Raw genomic sequence first — 26,362 nt, 5'->3', positions numbered from 1 at the left:
CCCTGTGGCTGTAATTACTTCCCCAAGGCCATCTCTCCAAATATAGTCACCTCGGGGATTAAGGCTTCGACGTGTGAATGGCAGGAGGCACTACTCAGTTCATAGCACTTCATATCTTAGTTTCTTAACCTAAATATGCTTAATAATAATCCAACGTATGTAGCTCAGAGGGTGAAGCTGAAACGTGCTGTTCAATGTATATGAACATTTTTGCACATTGTAGGGTCCTATTCAAATGGAGAATATTAGTTACTGAAAATCATATTGAAGGATTACACAATAATTAGGAAGGCTGATATACTTCTGACTTCTGAGTTGTATATAGGCATTTGAAAAATCCCTTAACCATTGACCTCAGTCTAGGTGAATTAGGGCAGCAATGTCCTAAGAGAGACTACATAAATGAATGGGCAACTATTTCAACAGATAATGAAATATTTGTTTTTGTCTAAGCAATTAGCTTCAGGATACCTAACAATTATATCCTGCACCCCTTTTAAATTGCATTCCACATCAAATTACTATCCTAATAACATTTACATATCACTAGTAACTTCAGTCAACACGTTTGAAAAACTTCCATGGCAGACCTCCACTTGCGTTAAATTCCTGGTTTATATAAATAACATGAAAAATTACAAGCTTTACCGTTTTTATATTCCTAATTATTATCTATTATTTTGGGGTACTGGCAGTATAACCAATGCTGTGCAAAATGAGAAAAAAAATACTATACCAGCACAGAGACTTAACAATTTACTCAGAAGATCAAATAATTCAAATTTAAGAACAAAAATTTGAAAGATGGTTGTTAGGTCTTCTAGCTTTGCTTCTTTGGAATGTTCAGTTATTTTTATTTTAATTATTTATTTTTGTCTTTTTTTTTTTTTCCTAAGGGCATACCAGCAGCATATGGAGGTTCCCAGGCTAGGGGTCTAATCCGAGCTGTAGCTGCTGGCCTATGCCAGAACCATAGCAATTCGGGATCAGAGCCGCATCTGTGATCTACACCACAGCTCACAGCAATGCCAGATCCTCAATCCACTAAGCAAGGCCAGGGATCGAACCTGCAACCTCATGGTTCCTAGTCAGATTGATTAACTACTGCACCATGACGGGAACTCTGATGTCAGCTATTTTTAGAGCTGTTTCACCACAGTGTCTTCAGCAACTATCACTGATGATCACACAAGACTGGGCTGCTTTTGCAAAGCTCGGCTCAGGTTGACTTCCTTCCTGTTTCTGTGTAGTCGGTATAGTGATAGGGGACAGGCATTATTCTCAAAGGAAGGGTCTCCCCTCCAGTGGAACCCAAAGGAATAACTCTACCTGGGGCATGGGGCATCTTTGATCTCTCATTCTGTAGAGAAACTGACCATATTTACAGTAATAATAACAACAAAATAGTAACAATAGTTATTGTGAAAAACACCTGTGAAAAACAATAGTTTTTTATTATAGTTAATTTACAGTTTTATGTTAGTTTCTAGTATACAGCAAAATGATTCAGATATATATTAATATTATTTTCCATTATGGTTTATTACAGGATGCTGAATATAGTTCCTTGTGAGGAATATTCCATTATATATATGTATCACATCTTCTTTATCTATTCCTTTGTTGCTGGACATTTAGGTTGCCTCCATGTTTGGCTATTGTGAATACTGCTGCTATGAACACTGGGGTACATTTTTATCTCTCTGAATTATGGTTTTCTCTGGATATATGCCCAGGAGTGGGATTGCTGGATTACATGGTAGTTCTATTTTCAGTTCTATGTTTTCCATGGTGGTTGCACCAATTTACATTTCCATCAAAGTATGGGAGGGTTCACTTTTCTCCACACCCTTTCCAGCATTTATTGTTTGTAGACTTTTGATGATGGCCATTCTGACTGGTGTGAAGTGATACCTCATTATGGTTGTGATTTGCATTTCTCTAAAAATTAGTGATGTTGAGCATCTTTTCATGTGCTTTTTGGCCATCTGTCTGTCTTTGGAGAAATGTCTATTTAGATCTTTTGTCTACTCATTAATTGGGTTTTTAAAAATATAAAGCTACATGAGATGTTTATATATTTTAGAGATTAATACCTTGTCAGTTCTTTGTTTGCAAAGTTTTTTTTCCTATTCCATGGGTTGTCTTTTCATTTTTTAATGGTTTCCTTTGCTGTGCAAAATCTTTTAAGTTTAATGAGGTCCTATTTGTTATTTGTGTTTATATCTTCATTACTCTAGGAGGCAGACCAAAAAAGATACTGCTGTGATTTATGTCAAAGAGCATTCTGCCTATGCCTGTGTTTTCCTCTAAGAGTTTTATAGTATCTGGTCTTATATTTAAGTCTTTAATCCATTTTGAGTTTATTTTTGTGTATGGTGTTAAAGAATGTTCTAATTCCATTCTTTTACATGTAGCTGTCCAGTTTTCCCAGCACCACTTATTAAAGAGTCTGTCTTTTCTCCATTGTTATGTTCTTGCTTCTTTTGTCATATATTAGTTGATCATAGGCACATGAATTTATCTCTGGGCTTTCTATCCTGTTTCACTGACCTACATTTTTGGTTTTGTGCCAGAACCATATTGTTTTGATGGTGTAGCTTTGTAGTGTAGTCTGATAGCAGGAAGCCTGATGAGGAAGTAGTATTTGAAATAAGCTTTGAAAAATAAATAGGATTTCACCAGGTGTAGTGCAGGGAAGACCACTCTGAACAGGAAAAGCAGCATAAATAAGTGTGGAGGAGCAAAAGCATGAGGATATTTGTACCGGGGATTTGGGGAGCAGTGGGAAATAGCAGAATAAATTATTGGGTATTTTGTATCACAGATTATCTTAAAATGCCACTTAGAAGGGAGAAAAGTAAATTTAAAAATCTGTAACAACAGTCCAGATCAAATAGGAATAGAGCCCAAAGCTGCACATTATTTTGGGGAAAGGAATCCAGTGTAAAGATGCATGTTGTATATAGGTTCCAATATTAAAGACGTTAGAGAACTGTGAGGCAGGGAAGGAGACCAGGAAAATATGATAATTTATAGGTGTGAAACATATCAGAGGATATTGTACTGCTAGTATAGGTTATATGGAGGGAATTGAATTTGATACTATAGGTATAATATAATTAGTTTTTGATAATTAACCACTGTCTATAACCTCAACAGAATGGTATTAACTAACCCTTTCACTGTAGGTACAATGGAGGTTCTCTTGTTACTTACGAAGTAGTAAGACACTGGATTTAATTTTTCCTTTCAAGACTTGAGAAGCTATATCCTCAAACACAATGTGAAGCCTAACTCTTCAGGGCAAGTCAGTGAAGATTCCCCCAAATGGGTGAAGTAGGCAGGGAGGAGGGTACAAGCAATAACAGTGCTGAAAGTCAGTGATCAGTGGTGGCCCAGCTAAGCACCAAGGCAGGTTTGTTAGGATCTAAAAGAAGATGGAGTTAAAGGTTTAAACTAGAAGCTTATGAAATTTTTGAGGGAGAATGTATGAGGGAGGGAAGAAAAGGGGAGGCAAGGACTTAGGGGAGATGCACCTTAGAGGAGGGAGAAAATGGTCAGGGGCAATGATAGTTGACTGGGAGGATATCAGAGAGCATAGGGAAGAATCAGGAGAGAGTAGCATCATGGAAGCAAAAGTACAAGAAGGAAACAGTGGCCAACAGTGTGTGCAGTGTTGAGAGAGACCAAGAAGCACATGGTCCCCAAAGAGGCCATTGGATTAGTACAGAGTTTAGTACTTTACTCAAGACCTCAAAGAAAGCAGTTTTAATAGAGTAATGGGATGGAAGCCACTTTTAAAGAATGAGGAGGTACCAGCTGAGAACATGGAGAAGAGAGTGTTGTCCACACAGGAGAGGTGCAGTGGTGATTGCCACTTGAGAGGGTTGAGGGAAAGGGGGCAAGAAAAGGGTGGGGGAGAGAGAAACACAAGGAGGAGAGAGACAGAGACAGAGATAAAGAAATAAAGTCAAAAAGGGAGTGGGAGAAGAGAGAAAGAATAAAGATGCAGAGAAATCCCTAGATGGAGGTACAGGCTAGTAATATTAATATTCATAATATAATATAAAATAATATTTGTCTTCCTTATAAGACTCAGTCTTTTATAAACAGAGTACGTCTAGTACTAGAAACTTAAAGGAATAGAGAGAATCAGAATAATCCCTAAGTATTCCATAGCAAAAAACAGTCAAATAATTCCCAAGAAGCAGTGAAGAAAGGTGAGCTAAAAGAATATGGAAGTGTGGTGTCCCAAACCACTCCAGTTTCTGGAGTTTCCTTTGGCCCTACTCAGCAGGCAGGAAGCCAGAGACAAAGCAGACAGAGGGAAGGCCCTGGTGGGGGGTTAACGTGGGAGGCTTGGCAGAAGGTCCAACAGAATGAGGTCCGCTGGGTTCAATCCCAATGGAAGAGAATGTGAAGCCAGAGTGTGTGCTGTTTCATCTCAATCAGTCCAGTGACCCGAGCTTGACTGTAAATGTGTGGACATGGAGTAGAATGGAGTTGAGACAGGCTTTGGGCTGAGGACAGACCTGGGTGAGAACTGCAGTTCTGAGAGAGACTTCTAATAAGTGGCCTTTATTAGGCAGCAATCCTCAACCGAGGAGGTAATATTTCTGGATACCCTGGTCAAGAACTAAAGATCAAACCACACCTGCTTCTTGACTGCTGCCATGAACCAATGAACCCAACATTACATAGGACCGCCATGTTATAAAGCTAAGGTAGCATGGAATTGGTTTCTTTGTTGAAAACATACCGTCTTTACTGCTGAAAGTCTCAATAAATATTCTTATTTATCTATAAATGATGAAATGCTCAACTGCAACTCATAGAAATTTAAACATGCTTCATGTGTTTGGCACAGTGCTAAGAGACCTCCGGAGTCTTTGGAACACTGGTTATATAACACATTGGGGGGTGGGGTGGATTGTAACCTCCTTGCAAACCCACGTTGCAGTTTGAATGACTTTAGCATACCTATTTTTGATTAGAAAGTATATATGTTCTCTTGATTCAAGGAACTGAATTCCTAATCTATGTTTTATTGTTTTTCTACCCCAAAGGTAAAAATTAATAGGGAAAAACTTTGAGGGCAAAGAGGTTAATGTCTAGTTTACTGAGGGAATGACTTCTTCCTTCCAGGAGAATAATTCACACTGAAGTCCACTAAGCTCAACATCAAATATTAAAGAAATAAAAGTTAATTAAAAAAATCAGATCTTCTCATCTCAAATATAGTAATCCGTGATAAATCTGAGAGTACAAAGGGCCTATCAATACCTGATTTTAGAAAGATAAAATAATGAATTTTCTTTTGTGAAGTTCTTCTTTTTAAAAAATATATAATATATATAATATGATATACATGTATACAGTACATATAATAAGATGCAATCATAGAAAAATATGTTTTGGAGTTCCCGTTGTGGCACAGTGGTTAACAAATCTGACTAGGAACCATGAGGTTGCAGGTTCGGTCCCTGGCCTTGCTCAGTGGGTTAAGGATCCGATGTTGCCGTGAGTTGTGTGGGTTGTAGACGCGGCTTGGATCCCGCGTTGCTGTGGCTGTGGTGTAGGCCAGTGGCTACAGCTCCGATTAGGCCCGGCCTGGGAACCTCCATATGCCATGGAAGTGGCCCTAGAAAAAGCAAAAAGACAAAAAAAAAAAAAAAAAAAAAAAAGAAAGAAAGAAAGAAAAATATGTTTTGATAAGTTTTGGCAAATGTGTTTACCCCTGTAACTACAACCACAATCTAGATAAAGCCTATTTCCATTACACTAAAATGTCTATTTGCAGCTAATTCCCCAACCATTCTGTGCTGGAAGCAACCTCTGTTCTACTTTCTGAAAATCTAGATTGGCTTTGCCTGCTCTAGAATTTCATATAAAGGGAATCATACAGAGTGTGCACTTTTTTTTTTTTTCCTGGCTTCTCTCACTGAACTAATACTAATATTACATTTAGCAATAATGTATTCCTTTTTTTTTTTTTTTGGTCTTTTTAGGGCCACACCCACAGCATATGGAGGTTCCCAGGGTGGGGATGGAATTGGTGCTGTAGCCACCGGCCTACACCACAGCCACAGCAGTGCCAGATCCGAGCTGTGTCTGCAAACTACACCACAGCTCACGGCAACGCCGGATCCTTAACCCACTTGAGTAAGGCTAGGGATCGAACCTGTGTCCTCAAAGATTCGTTTCCGCTCAGCAATGATGGGAACTCCCTGTATTCCTTTTTAAATTGCTAAGTAGCGTCCCATTGCATGGTTATGCAGAAATTTGTTTAGCCATTCACTTGTTTGGTGGCTATTTGTGCTATTTGCAGTTTGGGGCTATTATGAATAAAGCTGCAATGAGCATTCGAGTCCAAGTCTTTCAGTTGGACATATGATTTCTTTTCTCATGGGTAAATTCCTGAGAGTGGAATTGCCTGAAAGTACAGGAAACTTCATAACAAGGGGCCAAGCAGTTTTCCAAAGCAATTGTACCATTGCTAGATTCCATCCAGCTTCACATGAAATTTCTAAATGCTCGACATTTTTGTTAATGTCACTAATAATGCTTTCTTTTTTGTGTCTGTGATTTTTTTTTTACTTCAAGTTCATTTCCTGGAATCTTGTCTATAGGAATCTTTGAATTGTGTTTTGAGAAAGAGTTTCTCCAAAGAGGATGTATTTTTTTTCTTCAAGTTGCTCTAGGATGAAAAGCAAATATCCCTGAATCAGACATCTCTAGATGCTCCCGTTTTTTGTTCTTTCTGAGGCTTCATTGTTCCATCATTTTCTGACTTTCTGAGCTCCTATAGGAGTTCTTCTCTGGACCAGTGTCCCTCTCCCATTCCCACTCCCAATTACTTGAAGGAATGAGTAAGTCTTTACAAATTCTTTGCAACTAGGAGAACCTAAGAAAGTTTCCTAAATTGTAAGCAGCTGTGGATACAGTGGATACTATGCCAGGAAAAAATCAGGAGGTTCTTCCTTAAACTGTTACATGATCTTGGGGCCTGGACTTCCATATTTATTTGGAAGAAACAAGTCTACCTTCCAGTTCTCTCACAGGAATATTGTGGGATTACTTTGCTGCTAACCCAGCAAACCCTGGCCGTGCATCTCACAGCTTGGTGCTATGCTCCCAACCTCCCATTCAGGAGGCATTGAAATGAGACAGTAAATCAGAAAAGCAGGGGAAGTGGATGTGGGAATCCAGTATCATACTCCACATGCAGAATTCACAAGCCCGATCCAGCTTGCAATGCCAATTTCTAGTTATACGAAATTTGGGGAAATTTCTCCCACCATTAAGCAAATATAGTACTGTACTGAATAAACACAGTTCCTGCTTTCAGTGCATGCCAAGAATGGTGTTTGGGCCAAGCACTTGGTGATCCTTTCAACTATTGATTCTTGGCTGCGTCTCAGGTTCACGGGGTGAAAATAGCTGCACCATTTTCCAAGTGCTAGTGCTTATTTGTTTACCTAGGAATAATAGTGCCCTTTTGGGTTAGTTGGCTCATTGATTAATTACTGCCTTAAGCAACTAATTTTTTTTTTCTAGTTGGAAGAATAAGTCAAAGGACATTTGAAAGGTTGTGTCTACATAGTAACTAATCAGAAGTCAGTGGTTTTCCTTTAATACTTGTAGGTTCATTGGGCCAGAATTGAGAATTATAAATTCAGTCACAGACATACATCCTATGTTCTGGCTCTCAGCAAAAAACACCAGTCAGGACAAGCTTTTGCATGTACAGGCACACATGTGCAATGCACTTGTATTTACAAAAGCAAGAAGAATTAGAAACAAAGATGGAAACATAGGTGACATTTTCCTGCACTGTTGTGCTCTAAATGTCCACATAGTCATACTGTGGGATTACTTATTCAGAAAGAACGGGGAATTTTTTGGATAGATTTTATTTGTAGAGAAGTTTTAGGCTCACAGCAAAACTGAGTGGAACGTTCAGAGATCTCTAATCTACGCCTTGATCTGACATATGCACAGCCTTCCCTACTGTCAACATCCCATACCAGAGTGGTACATTTGCTACAATCCACAGACCTACACCGACACCTTGTATCACCCAAAGTACATAGTTTACATTACGGTTCACTCTTGGTGTTGTACATTCTATAGGTTTAGACAAATTATAATGCCATATCCATTATTATGGTATCATGCAGAGTACTCTTCACTGCCCTAAAATATCCTCTGTGCTCCTCCAAGTCAGCCCTCCCCCGCCCTCTAACCCCTGGCAGCCACTGTTCCTTTGATGGTCTGCATAATTTTGCTTTTTCCTAAAAAATGTATTGTTGGAATCACACAGGATGTAGCCTTTTCAGATTGGCTTCTTTCATTTAGTGATATGCATGTTAATGTTTTTTTCATGGCTCATTTCGTTTTAGGACGGGATAATATTCCATTGTCTGGATGCATCGCTGTTTAACTGGGGAATTTTAAAAAATATTACTCTTTGGCGGTGGTTAGAAGGTAATCAAGTGTGCAATAAACAACTTAAAGTGGAAACAGGAAAGACCTAAGACCCCCAGTGCTGGGCATGGAAACGAGATTGCATAATTGTATTGCACTACAAGGTGGGCAAGCAAGCAATGTTTGTTGAACTGAACATAAAGAGGGCTGTTCTCTGGAATAAGACTCGTGTGCAGGGAGTAAAACGAATATGGGCAACAATTAACCATATTACGTATCACGCCATCTGTCAGAACAGTTGCCTTCTAGTGACAGTGTTCTCAGGACTCAATCTTAGATCATTAAATTGGCCAGTCAGTGTTTCAGGGGAATACGTGGCACAAGGTCAGAAAAAAAGTTGTTCCTCCATGTCTGGTTTTTAGTGCAATAATTATTTTCTTCTAAAGTAGCAAGTGAAAAATTTGGATTTAAAGATGTCCTCCGAAGTCAGAAGTAACTTTCCACAAAACTACATTTATTTTCTACTCAAGAGAATCCTAAGCCTATATCTGATGTATCTGAACCTATATCTCAGCCCTTACTGGTGAAGTTTTCCTTCTTGAATTGCTTCCGAAGTCTAAATAGTGCCTTAAGAGGGGTAGACAAAGAGAGGTTCACTTAAGGTCAAGCTCTGAGATGAGCCGGCTACTACTTCTGGGTCCCGCACACCTAGAACCTAGAGGAGAAATGATGTGCTCCCTTGAGATGGTTGTTCGTGGTGACATCCAACTAAAAGTTGTCATTTTTTATTTGGGGCCTGAGGATTGGGCTTTTTCTGGTTTCAAAGTGAAATATCACAGGGGAGTTAACACATTCCATTTTCTGTGACACCAAGCAACTCCCCCTCTTTTTGGTAACTCGTAGGAGTAATTTCTTGGAATTGAAGTGGTCTAGACATAACATTTGTATTCATTAAATAACTAACTAATTAATTCAAGCAATACATATTGTATACCTACCATGTGTCAGATAGTCTCCAGGCACAGAGGGTCCAAGAGTGAACGAGATAGAAAGGAACTGTTTTTTCATGGACTTTATCCTCCAGTGGGAGAAATAAACTATGAGCAAGTAGACAACACAGTCTTGAGGACAGTAAAGAAGGATAAAGGAAGTACGACAGGTTAATGAAATAGAGAGTCACTCAGTATGGTGATTGTTTTATATGCAGTAGTCATAGGACTTCATAGCCCTGGACAACAAAGGATCAGTTTTTCTTTAAACAACTGAATGACATTTTTACAGAGAAAAAGGTATCCCTGTGGACATACACACTCATTCCTCATACAGGCTCGTAGGGATTCTCTTACTCACTTACCCTGAAGTAAATCTTGCCAAGCAACCAGCTCACTCATGTACACAGAGCACAGGGAGTTATATCTCATCTCTTGGGATTGAACATGATGGAAGATAATATGAGAAAAACTGTGTGTGTGTATATATATATATGTGTATATATATGTATATGTGTGTGTGTGTGTGTATATATATATAGCTGTGGTGTAGTTTGCAGACGCGGCTCAGATCTGGCGTTGCTGTGGCTGTGGTGTAGGCCGGTGGCTACAGCACCAATTCCATCCCTAGCCTGGGAACTTCCATATGCCGCGGGTGTGGCCCTAAAAAGACCAAAAAAAAAAAAAAAAAAAAAAGGAATACATTATTGCTAAATGTAATATTAGTATTAGTTTAGTGAGAGAAGCCAGGAAAAAAAAAAAAGTGCACACTCTGTATGATTCCCTTTATATGAAATTCTAGAGCAGGCAAAGCCAATCTAGATTTTCAGAAAGTAGAACAGAGGTTGCTTCCAGCACAGAATGGCTGGGGAATTAGCTGCAAATAGACATTTTAGTGTAATGGAAATAGGCTTTATCTAGATATATGATATATGACGGTCACTTTGCTGCACTGCAGAAATTGGCACAACATTGTAAATCAATTACACTTTAATACAAAAATTTTAAAAATAAAAATAGACCATCAAGATACTGACATATTTAGGAAATGCAGTGAGATAAAATAAAAGCCCTCTCCCTGTCCTCTGAAGAAGAAGAAATTCAAAAACAAATAGGAGTTTCCTCGTGGTACAGTGGGTTAAGGATCCAGTGCTGTCACTGAAGTGGCTTGGGTTACTGCTGTGGGGTGGGTTCCTGGCCGGGCACTTTCCACATGCTGAGGGTTCAGCCAAAAATAGCAACAACAAAAACAGAAACAATCTTAGAGGAATTAAGAGGTAAATATGAGAACAGGTTAAAACGTCAAAAAAACGATCATGATCCACAAATGCAATAAACTGAATATGACATGACTTTTAGCAATTGGTGAATGCAAAGCAGAGAGTCTATTTAAACTAAATATTAGAATTGTTCTTCAAGCATCAGAGAATCTACACTTCTAATAGCAATCCAAATGGTATTAGAATCTTGGAGAAGGAAGAATATTCATAGTACACCCGGTGTCTCTGCAGACAATGTTTACATGATTACAATAATGTCAGTGCTATTTGCTGGCGTTTAACCTTTGCAGTCAATCTGTAAAGGAGGAGTTCCTGTCTTGGCTCAGTGGAAATGAATCTGACTAGTATCCATGAGGATGCAGGTTCGATCTCTGGCCTCGCTGAGTGGGTTAAGGATCCAGCATTACTGTGAGCTGTGGTGTAGGTAGCAGATGTGGCTTGGATCCCAAGTTGCTGTGGCTGTGGCATAGGTCAGCAGTTATAGCTCCAATTCAACCCCTAGCCTGGGAACATCCATATGCCTCAGGTGTGCCCCCCCACCAAAAAAAAAAAAAATCCGTCAAGGAAGTATGAAAGACAACTATTTAACCGCTATCAACTCTGACTGTGAAAGTAAAGTTAGAGCTGACATATGTTAGGAAGTAAAAGGCAGAATGGAAAGTGAAGAGAAGAGGGAACCCACTAATAACCCCAACTTCAAAGTGAGAGCCAAGAGAAATTGGCTGCCTGAATAAGAGGAGGAGGTTCAGGTCTGAAGTTGCAGACATGAACTGAGAACAGTGATATTTATATTTGGAGGCAGAGGCTAGAGGAAGGAGGAGGTGGTGCAAATCAAATAACAGTCACCTATTACAAGGGGAAGTTAACAGCTGATCATTAAAGATGATACACTTTGAAACAGTCATTTAGTCATATTGTTTACACAGTTATAAGTAACTACCATAAAAATCATTTAAAAGTGGTTCCTCTAGGGAGAGATGTGACAGGTAAGGATGAGTGGATCAAATAACTGGTGTTTTCCATTATAAGCTTTTGATGCTAAATAATTTATGTGTATAAACTTTGTGTCCAGAAGTTCCTTTGTGGTGCAGCAGGTGAAGGATCTGGTTTTTCACTACAGCAGCTCAAGCCACTACTGTGGTGTGGGTTTGATTCCTGGCCTGGGAACTTCCACATGTCATGGGAGTGGTCAAAAAAAAATTTGTATCCTGAGGAAATTTCTGAACCATCTTTCCCTCTTTGCCTTAAGGAGGAGCACACGTGCCCATCATCTGAAGGCATAAATATAGGAACCTTTTCTGTACAATGATACAAATCCTAATTTTGTTTTGGGAGGAGCAGGAGAAAAAGTCTTCATTTATTGAGGTTGGCATTAAAATCTCACCTTCATTTCTTCAGACTTTTTTTTTTTTTTTTGAGAGTTGAGTTTTACTTGGGGCAAAATGAGAGCTTAAGCCCAGGAGGCAGCATCTCATGTAAGCCTGAGAAAACTGCTCTGCAGACTCTTAACTTCAAACTATTTTTTTTTTTTTTACCGTGGTAAATATATATAACATAAAATTTGTCATTTTAACCATTTAAGTGTAAAATTCAGTGGCATTATATTCCCTATATTGTGCAATCACTACTTCTACTTATTTCTAAGTATTTGTATCTTCTCAAACAGGAACTCTGTACCTGTTAAGCAATAGCTCCCGATTCCTTCTCCACCACAGCCCCTGGTAAATTTTATTTCACTTTCTGTCTCTATCAATTTGTCTATTCTAGGTACCCATAGAAGTGGAATCATATAACTTCTGTCCTTTTATGTAGACTTATTTCACTTAGCTTCAGGCTATCCTTGACAGTTTTCTGAAGACTTTTAGAAAAAGTGGCAGGATCTGAAAGCCATGAAAAATGTGATTTTAAAGTAGTTTTATGCAGTGTCCATCGTGGCTCAGAGGTCAACAAACCTGACTAACACCCACGAGGACACGGGTTGATCCCTGGCCTCGCTCAGTGGGTTAAGGATCTGGCATTGCTATGAGCTGTAGTGTAGGCTGGCAGCTGTAGCTCCGATTGGACCCCTAGCTTGGGAACCTCCATATGCCATGAGTTGACCCTAAAAAGACCCAAAAAAAAAAAAAGTTTTTTATTCCATGTAAAATCTTGGTGGTATGGGGAAAAAATGTAATAAATTCATAAGGAACAATGGCTGCTGAATTCTTCAGAATCCAGGAGTGGTGACTATACCAAAACTTTCTGTTAGTGGGGCTCTTACAGCAGAGAGGCATATATTGTTTGAGTGGGAAAGAAAGTCATATGAGATCTGGTGTTCTCCAAACATGACTGGTATAGGACTGCCCGTCCTGAAACAGGGCTGGAAACCAAGCTTCAGAACTCAGTCTGACTCATCGTGGTCCCTTTTTCACCAGCTGAGAAAGGCATGTTGTTGCATGAACAATTTTATAAGATGAATCATCCAAATCTTACTTACACCAAAGTGACCTGCACATATGCCCCCAGGGAACATTTTGTTTTTTGCCAGTGGAATGACTGCCCTTTATCTGCACACGGATGCTGTTTTGTTCATGCTCTGCATTTCTTTCTGGAACGTCCATCTCCAGTGTGTTTCCAGGGGAATGAACATGTGTGCTGTGATGTGAGTTACAACGTGCCTAAAGAGATCAAACCATCTCTTGTTATCTGTATTGATTTTCCATTGCCAACTAAAATTAGTTTCAAGAGTGTAGCAATTTGTGGGAAAACTGAAGACAGGGCTGATAACTGGTGGATTATTTTCCATGCTTTCTTGAATAGCTGTCACTGTTGACAGATACCCTGGAATGCTGCTACGCAAGATGCTAAACTGTCAGCATTTCATTAAAAATAAACTGCTGGAAATAACAGGGTGACTACTTACCATGCCCCAAAGCACAGAGAGCACCAATATATTTGCAAGAATGTCCCTGAGAGCTCAGGAGCAAAGCATCTTTGTGGATGATTCACCTTCTCTGCATCTGCAAAGGCACAGCAGGGAGAATTTCACATTTCTAAGAGCTGACCATTCCTAAGAGGGACTTGTAGCTAAAATGTAGCTGTCAAAATGAACTGGTAGATGGGAGCTCTGATTTCACAAGCTAAACAGACATGAAGGATGAGAGTGTGTGTGTGTGTAATGGAAGGTGAGTTTTTTTGTTTGTTTGTTTGGTTTTGTCTTTTTGCCTTTTCTAGGGCCGCTCCCAAGCCATATGGAGGTTCCCAGGCTAGGGGTTGATTTGGAGCTGTGGCTGCCAGCCTACGCTAGAGCCACAGCAATGAAGGATCTGAGCCGCGTCTGCAACCTACACCACAGCTCGTGGCAACACCAGATCCTTAACCCACTGAGCAAGGCCAGGGATCAAACCCACAACCTCATGGTTCCTAGTTGGATTTGTTAACCACTGAGCCATGACAAGATCTCCATAAGGTGAGTTTTTAAGAGGCTACTTTGTTCTGAAAGCTGGCCGGTGTCACCTACAGTGATATCATATAAAGAATTATGCTGTTGGGCTATTTTGAAGAGGACATCCCAGTGGAAAGATGGGACTGAAGAGAGTCATAAGGCTTAAAAAGCATAAATGGAGAAGCAGGCAATATGGCCTTGAAAAGGAGATTCAGGCATCTGGGTTGTACTGGCCTATTCACTTTTGGGAAAGTTGAGGTGGTGGGAGTGTGGATGGAAGTGGAGTGGAAAGCTCTGTAGGATGGAAACACCAAAATTGGCTTGATGGATGTTTGGCTGATAGGACAAAAGTTCTGAGTGGGTGCTATAGGAATAACTGTATTAAGTGGGATTCATCAGTTATATAAATGCATCTAGAGGGTTATGAAAGGGACTGCTTTGTTGAAGCTTAAGATTGTTGATTTATGGTGAATCCAAGAAGGTAAATGAGGAGTGTTGTTCTTTAGTATGTTCATGCCTCTCCCAGAACTTGTTTCCACACTGTGAGTTTAGAATTCATTTACTTCTCTGGTGATAATAAGTAAGAGGGAAGCGGAACAGTACATCTCACAAGTCTCAGAGGACACTGGTACCACCCCAAGTAGGAGGTAGGATCTGAAGGACAGGATCTAGAAGAGGGGTTCTGTGATGATCTGACATTTTTCTGTCTTCCACCCTCACAGTTTGTGATCAGATTCAACCATCCATGTTCAGGCACCTGTCATCTTGGCGGGTTTGGGAGGGATTTAAAGGACTCATGGAGCTGAGTTAAGTGATATTACTGCCTGGTCTAGCCTGACCTACTCAAGACCTGATTAGTGGCTCAGGGCAAAGTCTTTGGGGGGGTCTCTTCTTTTTCTCTCCTACCCCATAGCCAAACTGGCAAGAAACTGTGGCTGCTTTACCTTTTGAAATGCAACCAGAATCCAGCTACCTCTTTCCTCTTTTCTTCTTACTGGAGCATAGTTGATTTACAGCATTGTGTTAGATTTTATATATATATATATCTCAATATATACCACATCTTCTTAAACCAGTTGCCCTTCAGTTGTTTCCATATCTTGGCTATTGAAAACAGTGCAGCTATGAATACTGGGTAACTTCTCAAATTAGAGTTTTCACCTTTTCCAGGTATATGGTCAGGAATGGGGTTTTTGGATCTTATGGTAGCTATATTTTCAGGTTTTTGAGGTGCCTCCATACTGTTCTCCATCATGGTTTCACCAATTTACATTTCCACCAACAGCATAGGAGGGAATGCTCTCTAGCATTTTTTATTTGTAGACTTTTCGATGATGGCCTCAGAATCTGGCTACTTCTCACCACCTTCCTGGGGAATACACTGATCCCAGCCACTTAGAACCTGTCTCCCACTTCTGCCATGTGCCTGATGGTCTCTTCTCAACCCCTCTGCCCAGAGCCCTCTAGTGACCCCCCTGTCCCACTCAGACAAGAGCCCACATCCTTCATCTGGCCCACAAGGTGCCACACAGTTTGACCCTTCAACTCCAGAACCTTGTCTCCTTGGCTTCATCCCCACCCCCTGGCCTTCTTGCAATTACTCAGACATTTCCACATTGCTCTTGCCTCTTTGTTTTCCTTCCCTCTGTCTGGAGCCCTCTTTGCGCAAATACTCAGACAGTTCACTTCCTCACCACTTTGGGTCTTTGCTCACATGCCCCCTTCCTAGAGAGGCCATCCCTGGCCACCTTATTGAAAACCTTCTCCCACTCCCATCATGTCTTATCCTCTGCTTTATTGTTCTCCATTGCATTAATCATCATTGGACAATGTAATTCCAATGATGCACTGGAATTTTTATATGATGCTATATCTCTGGTATCTAGAATGCACCTGGCATGTTATAGGACTCAATACATGTTTGCTGGGTGAATAAATGAATCAATGACTCTTATTTCTCATTCCTTAGACCAGGACCTGGCCTTGTTCTAACAAGCATCGTCCTGATTCAGACTATGTCTGAGATCTTTGTCTTAATAGCTTACCCTGCCCTTGCCCCTTAATAACTTGGGCTTATTTTTCTCTTGTCATTGTTGCCCTTTTCCTCCACCTCCCCCCGGCCTCCATCACAGGTTCTTCTTGAGCTTTAGTCTTGTGAAGTGGGGGCTACAGTCTGTGAATAGCACTCCCCATGGCTGCATGAAGGCCTGCCTGCCAAAGCCACTTACATGATCTGGTCTTAATGCTCCTCTTGTCCTCATCTATTGCTATTGTTCACCACACGCCACTGATGCCTAGAGAAAGAACAGCCTGCTTGCTTTCTTTTCTTTCTTTTTTTTTCTTTGCTTATCAACTTTATTTTTATTATTACTCAAATGAATTTATCACATCCATAGTTGTATAATGACCTGATTTCACAGGATTTCCATCCCACAGCCCAAGCACATCCCCCCACCCCCCAAACTGTCTCCTCCAGAGACCATAAGTTTTTCAATGTCTGTGAGTCAGCATCTGGTCTGCAAAGAAGTTCATCATGTCCTTTTCTCAGATTCCACATGTCAGTGAAAGCGTTTGATGTTGGTGTCTCATTGTATGGCTGACTTCACTTAGCATGATAGTTTCTAGCTCCATCCATGTTGCAAAAAATGCCAGTATTTCGCTCCTTTTAATGGCTGAGTAATATTCCACTGTATATATGTACCACTTCTTCTTGATCCACTCCTCTGTTGATGGACATTTAGGTTGTTTCCATGTCTTGGCTATTGAAAATAGTGCTGCAGTGAACATCGGAGTACATGTGTCTTTGTGAGTCATGGTTTTCTCTGGGTAGATGCCCAGGAGTGGGATTGCTGGATCAAATGGTAGTTCTATGTTTAGTTTTCTGAGGAATCTCCATACTGCTTTCCACAGTGGTTGCACCAATTTACAATCCCACCAACAGTGTACTAGAGTTCCTTTTTTTCCACACCCTCTCCAGCACTTATTGTTTGTAGACGTTTGGATGATGGCCATTCTAGCTGGTGTAAGGTGGTACCTCAGAGTGGTTTTGATTTGCATTTCTCTACTAATGAGTGATATTGAACATCTTTTCATGTGTTGCTTGGCCATCTGTATGTCTTTGGAGAACTGTGTGTTTAGATCTTCTGCCCATGTTTTGATGGGGTTGTTTGTTTTTCTGGTATGGAGCTGCAGAAGGTGTTTATAGATTTTGGAGATGAATTCCTTGTTAGTTGACTCACTTGCAAAGATGTTCTCCCATTCTGCGGGTTGTCTTTTCGTGTTGTGTAGGGTTTCCTTTGCTGTGCAGCTTTTCGTTTGTGTAGGTTTCCTTTTTTTTTTTTTTTTTTGCTGTGCAGAAACTTTTCAGTTTGATTAGGTCCCATTTGTTTGTTTTTCTTTTTATTGTCAATACTCTCAGAGGTGGATCTGAGAAGATGTTGCTGTCGTTGATGTCCGAGAGTGTTTGGCCTATGTTTTCCTCTAGGAGTTTGATAGTGTCTGGTCTTCTATCTAGGTCTTGAATCCATTTGGAGTTTGTTTTTGTGTATGGTGTTAGGGAGTGTTCTCATTTCCTTCTTTTCCATGTGGCTGTCCAGTTTTCCCAGCACCACTTATTGAACAAGCTGTCCTTTCTCCATTGTATATTCTTGCCTCCTTTGCCATAGATGAGTTGGCTGTAGGTGCGTGGGTTGAATTCTGGGCTTTCTATCCTGCTCCACGGATGTATATTTCTGTCTTTGTGCCAGTACCATACAGTTTTGATGATTGTTGCTTTGTAGTATAGTCTGAGGTCAGGGCGCCTGATTCCTCCAGCTCCATTTTTCTTTTTCAGGATGTCTTTGGCTATTCTGGGTCTTTTGTGCTTCCAAACCAACTTTAAAATATTTTGTTCGAGGTCTGTGAAAAATGTCCTTGGTAATTTGATAGGGATTGCATTGAATCTATAGATTCCTCAGGTAGTATAGTCATTTTGATAATATTAACTCTTCCAATCCATGAGCATGGTATGTGTTTCCATTTCTTTGTGTCATCTTTGATTTCTTTCATCAGGGTCTTCTAGTTTTCAGAGTACAGGTCTTTTGTCTCTTTAGGTAGTTTACTCCTAGGTATTTTATTCTTTTGGATGCAATGGTAAACGGGATTGCTTCCCTAATTTCTTTTTCTGCTCTTTCATTGTTAGTGTATAGAAATGCCATTGATTTCTGTGTATTAATTTTGTATCCTGTCATTTTGCCAAATTCGTGGATGAGCTCTAACAGTTTTCTGGTAGAGTCTTTAGGATTCTCTAGGTAGAGGATCATGTCATCTGCAAATAGGGATAGTTTTACCTCTTCCTTTTCAATTTGGATTCCTTTTATTTCTTTTACTTCTCTGATTGCCATGGTGAGGACTTCCAAAACTATGTTGAAGAGTAGTGGCGAGAGTGGACATCCTTGTCTTGTTCCTGATCTCAGTGGGAATTCTTTCAGTTTTTCGCCATTGAGAATGATATTCGCTGTGGATGTGTCATATATGGCCTTTATCATGTTGAGGTAGGTTCCCGCTATGCCCACTTTCTGAAGGGTTTTTATCAGAAATGGGTGTTGGATTTTGTCAAAGGCTTTTTCTGTGTCTCTTGAGAGGCTCATATAGTTTTTATTCTTCAGTTCATTAATATAGTGTATCGCACTGATGGATTTGTGGATATTGAAAAACCCTTGCATCCCTGGGATAAATCCCACTTGATTATGATGTACAATCCTTTTAATGTATTGTTGGATGTGGTTTGCTAGTATTTTCTTGAGGATTTTTGCATCGATGTTCATCAGTGAAATTGGCATGTAGTTTTCTTTTTTTGTGGTATCTCTGTCTGGTTTTGGTATCAGGGTGATGATGGCCTCATAGAATGAGTTTGGGAGTATCCCTTCCTCTGGAATTTTTTGAAATCGTTTCAGAAGGAGAGGTGTTGGCTCTTCTCTAAATGTTTGATAGAATTCGCCTGTGAAGCCATCTGGTCCTGGACTTTTATTTGTTGGAAGTTTTTTAATCACAGTTTCAATTTCAGTTCTTGTGATTGGTGCATTCATCTTTTCTATTTCATCTTGGTTTAGTCTTCGAAGATTGTACTTTTCTAAGAATTTGTCCATTTCTTCTAGGTGTTCCATTTTTTTGGTGTATAGTTACTTATAGTAGTCTCTTATGATCCTTTGTATTTCTGTGATGTTTGTTGTTGCTTCTCCTTTTTCATTTCTAATTTTATTGATTTGAGTCCTCCCTCTTTTTTGCTTGATAAGTCTAGCTAGAGGTTTATCAATTTTGTTGATCTTTTCAAAGAACCAGTTTTTCATTTCATTGATCTTTTCTATGGTTTTCTTTGTTTCTATTTCACTGATTTCTGCTCTGATCTTTATGGTATGCCAAAAACACAGACACGTGGAGACTAAACAACATGCTACTAAACAACAAATGGATCACTGAAGAAATCAAACAGGAAATTAAAAAATACCTAGAAGCAAATGACAACGAAGATACAATACTCCAAAACTTATGGGATGCAGCAAAAGCTGTTCTAAGAGGAAAGTTTGTAGCAATACAAGCCCACCTCAGGTAGTAAAGAAAAAGCTCAAATAAATAAGATAACTTTACATCTAAAGCAGCTCCAGAGAGAAGAACAGACAAGACCTAAATTTAGTAGAAGGAACGAAATCATAAAGAACAGGCTGTTTTCTGTCACCATGTTTTCCAGGTACTGTCCTCCAACACTGTGATTCCATCATCACCTGCTTAACCGACATGTCTAGTTTTCAGGACAGTATACGGTCACATGGTCACATTTTCTTTTCATATTCAAATTAAGTGACCAAATCCCCATAGTCCCTACAATGAAAGACATTTCTTTCACTTCTAGGGTAATTCATTCCATGATAACAAGATTCTTGGGGGTCTTCCTCAATCCAAAGAGTCACATTGAAAAAGAAAACCAGAAATCAACTTATTCCATTGGGAAGTTCAAAGTTGTCAATGCCACCTGATGTCAGTGTTGAAACATAGGCAGCCTGAAAGCTGATATAGCCCTGGCCTACTGGCAGGAAATCTGCCTGGGGCTGGGTGGATGGCATGCTACCACTGATAAGTGGAAATTCAGGAGCCTGGGCTGACTCTGTTGTCCACTGAACAAAGAAGCATCAGTGACCGAGGGCTGTGGATGCCAGCTCTGGGTGATGGGCTGGAAGAGGAAGTCCTGCTCTCCAGGAGTTACCCTGAGCTGCTGCTACTCCATGCCAGTGTGGGTCTGCGATCCCAGAATTACTGCTTCTGAGGTAGCTGGCTCATTTGTTCATGTCTGAAGACATATAAAACATCCATGCACACTTCCCCCAGACATGTTAAAAGGTAAATTCCTAAGAAGTTTTCAGCAGCCACCTGTGCTGCCTGGGATCAAGCTCTCCCCTAACTCCAATGTCTGATCCTGAAATTGCAAGAAACCCTTCACTTTCTTTGACTCAGAGCTGCCTCATTTTGTAACTCAGGAGAAGTGACATATCTTTTAGACCAAATCCCCATCTTATTGTACAAACAGTTAGGCCCATGTTCTAGGTGCTTGCCTCACCTAACTGGATAGGTGTACTTTTTAGATTACCCATTATTTCCTAGCTTTGATTCCTGCCCATGTCATAACATTTGACAGAGCTTTACTTTGATGGAAAAAGAAACCCAGGAGTTCCCATCGTGGCACAGTGGTTAACGAATCCGAATAGGAATCATGAGGTTGTGGGTTCGATCCCTGGCCTCACTCAGTGAGTCAAGGATCTGGCGTTGCTGTGAGCTGTGGTGTAGGTCACAGACGCGGCTCGGATCCCAGGTTGCTGTGGCATAGGCCAGTGGCTATAGCTCCAATTAGACCCCTAGCCTGGGAACATCCATATGCCACAGATGCAGCCCTAAAAAACAAAAGATAAAAGACAAAAAAAAAAAAAAAAAAAAAAAGAGAAAAAAGAAAATAAGACAAAAGGAAACCCAAAGGGAGTATTTTTCACTATAAGGGCAAAGCTATCAGGACAATAAAAAGAACAAGGAAGCTCAGAAGAGATCACTCATTTCTTCATTAACCATAAAAATAATCATGATAAAAATGATCCTCCATTAAGCAACTAATATGTATCTGACTTTAAGGTATATTATTTCATTCAATATTTCTAAAAGTCCTGAAAGGCAAATATTACAGAAATGCAGAGATGAGAGATGGAGAGACGTAAAGTAACTCAAAGCATAAAGCCTATGCAACAAAGCCAGGATTTAAACTTAGGTCCTTCAGAGTCCAAAGCTAGGAATCTTTCCAATGACTATACTTACTCTTTAGTAACTGAGTAACTATGGAATGTTTTGGGTCCATGCCTACTGAGAGGTACATACATGATTGTTTATTCTCAGACTGATTGCTACTGAAACCAATCATGTACCGGCCCCCCAAAAAACACCCCATCCTATTCTTTTGGTTCTGGGGGTATGTTTAAATTAGTCTTCTTTACCTTTTAGAACATTCTTATTTCAACCTACACTTTAAGAGAGAGATGATGATTTTCTGGTCTGCTCCGTCACATCCCAGAGGAAGGAAAGGAGGGAAAACCAGCCCCCAAGACTCACAGAGTTGCCTTGGAGCATCACTTGTCCTTGTTGGAAGATTGCTCTTGTGCCTCCCATAAAAGTAAGGAAGTACTGAGTAAGAGATGTTCTTTTGTGAAGTGTGATCACAGCTCCTGGCCTAGGATTTCTTAGCAAGGAATAATTCTTTATTTCTCTTCAGAGTTGAAAGGACCCCTATAATTGACAGGCCTCATAGTCACAAAGTAAACTTCCAAAGGGAGAAGATAAAAGGCCACTCACTGCCCTGGAAAACAATGAGGATTCCTTTCTTTGGGTGTGGCCTTCATCTCACGTTTGATAATTCTGTAGGGTTTTAACTGTCACCCGACAGCAGTTTTCTTTTGACTCAGAAAAAGCCACAGGCTCTTGCTACCCAACTTGAGGTCATTAAATCCTTGAGTAAACTTCTAAGTTTCTCTTGGTTGAAGAGAAATTTATGTAGGAGGGGTGTCGAGGCCAGGCATCAAAATGCTCCAGGAATTATCTCAAAAGAGAAATGTTTCCAGTTTGTGATGCCTTCAGATGAGCATATTCAAGGAATCCAAACCCTCTTGTACCTTGGCATGTTTTTCTTGATTTGCCTTAAGGATTTCTGCATAGGCATCACTTGGTTATATATTTGTGATTTTGATGTCTCACAGCACACCCCAGAGAGGTGGGCCTATCTCCAAATGAGGAAAACTAAACATGATTTCTCTACTGAGAAGCTAAAAGACTTCTATGCAAAGATCTTTGTTTTGTTTTATTTCCTGAAATAGAAGTAAGAAAAGAAATGGTGGTGCATCGGAAGTTCCTAATTCTGAAAGCTTTTACCTATACTCAGGGTTGCTTTTGTCCAAATTTTCTCAGTTTTACTGAACCCAAGGGCATTGAGAGCTTCAGCTGACATGAGAGGAGATAGCTAATGTATTGGCAATGACTCTAACAGCCTCCATACTTAATTATATAATTCTTATTCCTCATCCTGATTTACCAATTCATATATTTTGGCATACCTCTATTTGAGGATAATGGTGTAGAACTAAAACATTTTTCATTTACTAAATGGATTTTCTTTGAAATGTATACTCCATTAATTTTCCCAGTAATGTATAGGTCATATCATTAATTACTGAATGTCATAGGATGTCTTGCTTTGATGAGAAAGCAGGAACATTGGGTGTTTGCTGTTAATTTATAAAAGAGCCATTCTTCAAACTTTTCAATAAACCACAGTGAATTTTCCTTCTTGATTATCCTAGGATATAGGGAAGAAATCTGTGGGCTAGCATGCTATTAGGAATTAGACTTTCATATATAGATACTCTCTAATTTACTTTTAAAAAATACTCAGAGTTCCCTTTGTGGCTCAGAGGTTAACGAATCCGACTAGGATCCATGAGGATGCAGATTCGATCCCTGACCTCGCTCAGTGGGTTAAGGATCTGGCATTGCCATGAGCTGTGGTGTAGGTCACAGATGTAGCTTAGATCCCTCATTGCTGTGGCTGTGGTGTAGGCCGATGGCTACAGCTCCAATTTGACCCCTAGCCTTGGAACCTCCCTATGCCATGGGTGCAGCCCTAAAATAGTAGGGAAAAAATGTGTGTATGTATATATACATATATATATATATTCAAAATAAAATTTATGGAACAAGGTAGCTTGCTGATACAAATGAGGACTGCCAGCATTTCAATTCCTGGCTAAAACTCAAAGGACTAAAATATTTTAAAGAGGCAATGGAGTCTATTCCAAAGTAATAAAAATAAATCCTTCTCTAAAGAAAAGAACATTAGGTATCTGTGACGCTTACTGGAACTCTGAATTTGAGTTTATAAGACATACCAGGGATCATAAACTTAAACGTCTGCAAGGCCAGGCCAGTGATCCTAACTTTGGTTTTGAGAATTGCAGACTATGCATGTTATCTACAAGGGGCAGCTGGGCCTCGGCCCCTGCTGGTTGTTATCATTTAGAAATGTGGACTTGGCCTTGTCAGAGTTTTCATCTCTTCAAGAAAAGCCACAACTCTAGATTTGCATGAGGAAGTTCCTGTACCCTTGACCTAGACTTTGACAGGCTTCTATTTCACTTAGAGCCTATCTCTGCATCTGAAACAGATACCAAGGGAGAAATTATGTTGGACATTTGGCCAAATAGGTCAATTATCCAAAATTTCCCTAAGCATAGTTGAGGGAGAAGGAAAAACACATTATTTAATTGATTATACTTTTTTTTTTTTTTTTTTTTTTTTTTGCGTTTTAGGGCTACACCTGCAACACATGGAAGTTCCCAGCCTAGGAGGTGAATCAGAGCTACAAGTGCCAGCCTATGCCACAGCAACACAGGATCTGAGCCACGTCTGCGACCTACACTACAGCTCATGGCAATGCTGGATCACTGACCCACTAAGCAAGAATAGGGATTGAACCCACATTCTCATGGATACTAGCCAGATTCATTTCGGGTGTGCTACGATGGGAACTCCTATACTTTGTTTTTAAGAGAGATTGTCTTATTTAAAAAAAAAAATCTAACACAAGTGATGAATGAACACAATTATACAACTAAACATCTTTTAAAAACCTAAACTGGGAGTTCCCGTCGTGGCGCAGTGGTTAACGAATCCGACTAGGAACCATGAGGTTGCGGGTTCGGTTCCTGCCCTTGCTCAGTGGGTTAACAATCCGGCGTTGCTGTGAGCTGTGGTGTAGGTTGCAGACTCGGCTCGGATCCCGCTTTGCCGTGGCTCTGGTGTAGGCTGGTGGCTACAGCTCCGATTTGACCCCGAGCCTGGGAACCTCCATATGCTGCAGGAGCGGCCCAAAGAAATAGAAAAAAGCCAAAAAAAAACCAAAAAAACAAAAAACCCAAACTTTTCCTTAGCTAACCCAATTGCTAATTTTGATTAATATGTTTTAGGGGTTATATAATTTTGGACAAAAGTTTAATCATCTACATACAGGTTTTTTTTTTTTTTTTTTTGGCTAAAAGTACACAATCGTTCGTTTAACAACTTAGTTAACCTAGTTTCCTCTGTGGGGGCAACAGAGACCCTGAACACCTCACAGACATAGATATGACAGAACCAAATTTCAGCCCTTGCCGGTGCTTTTGGACTCAAGACCTATTTAGTTGCAAAATACTTCACTTCTCTTTTGAGTTTGGTCCTCTGCAGTGGATAAACCTATTTACAAAATATCTCATTGATGTGAAGGCTCTTGCACACTCAATTAAAATGCATTTGCTTGTATTTTTTGATGAACCTCATCCTAATTCTTAACTTGTATAACTTTGAATGACTCAGTTAACCTTTCCATGCCTGGGCACTGACATGAGGGTGCTGGCCTTGAATATTCCTGGCCAGTGCTCTTTGTTCTCTGGTTTTCAGGCACATCCTATGATCAAGATATATTTCTCTCATTTCTATACTTTGATGACTCTAGGCAAGTCTGAGCTGTCTCTCTATCCCACTGTGGTTTACTCCATTTCTTCCCCTTCTGCATTCCCAGTGAATAGCTCATTCAGAGCTGTGCATTATGACCTACTATTCTGTGCAGGATGTGTGTGTATCTATTTCTGGAACTCTTCAGAAATAGGGACAGCACATTTTATCTCATATTCCCAGTATATAACATAGTTATTGGCATATAACAGGCATGCAAGGGAATGAACAAATTATCAAATTAGCATTCTAATTTTATCATTTTTTTGTCTGCATAGTTTTAAAACACCTTTTGAACAAAACACTGCCTAACTTTGAAAAAGTGGGTTTCTTGGGAGTTCCCATCGTGGCGCAGCGGAAATGAATCCAACGAGGAACCATGAGGTTGTGGGTTTGATCCCTGGTCTCTCTCAGTGGGTTAAGGATCCGCCATTGCCATGAGCTGTGGTGTAGGTCACAGACGTGGCTCAGGTCTGATATGCTCTGGCTGTGGCGTAGGCCAGCAACTGTAGCTCTGATTCGACCCCTAGCCTGGGAACCTCCAAATGTGTGGGTACAGCCCTAAAAAGTAAAAAAAAAAAAAAAAAAAGTGAGTTTCTCTTCAAGATATCTAAAATCCAACTCATTATAAAAAAAATGAGTGGTACTGACAGTTTGGTTCTCATTTGAATTTCATGCCATATATTCAGACTTACATACATACATATATGTATATATTTCATACATGTTTTTGGATGTTGTTGATGTTGATTAGGACAGTGCTGAAGCCCAAATTCATAATCCTAACCTAGCTGATCAGTCCTTGTGTTTGGGTCCTAGGATTAACTGCACATTCAAATCAACACTATTTATACACACTACATGTCCAGTTCAGTGTGGCTTCTTTTTTGAGAACAGTTATGTAAGTACAGAGTAGGTTCAGGGTATGATAGGTTGTGGGGTTTTTTAAATTAATTAATTTTTTTTTAGGGCTGCACCCATAGCATGTGGAAGTTCCCAGACTAGGGGTCAAATTGGGGCTGCAGCTGGCGGCCTACACCACAGTCACAGCAACACAGGATCCAAGCCATGTCTGCGACCAGGTCATGGCCATGCTGGATCCTTAACCCACTGAGCACGGCCAGGGATCAAACCCACATCCTCCTGGATACTTGTCAGATTTGTTACTGCTGAGCCACAATGGGAACTCT

Source organism: Sus scrofa, chromosome 9, assembly GCF_000003025.6.
Source record: "Sus scrofa isolate TJ Tabasco breed Duroc chromosome 9, Sscrofa11.1, whole genome shotgun sequence".
NCBI classification, from domain to species: domain Eukaryota; kingdom Metazoa; phylum Chordata; class Mammalia; order Artiodactyla; family Suidae; genus Sus; species Sus scrofa.
The sequence above is the reverse complement of the archived record's forward strand: the minus strand, read 5'-3'. Positions refer to the sequence as shown.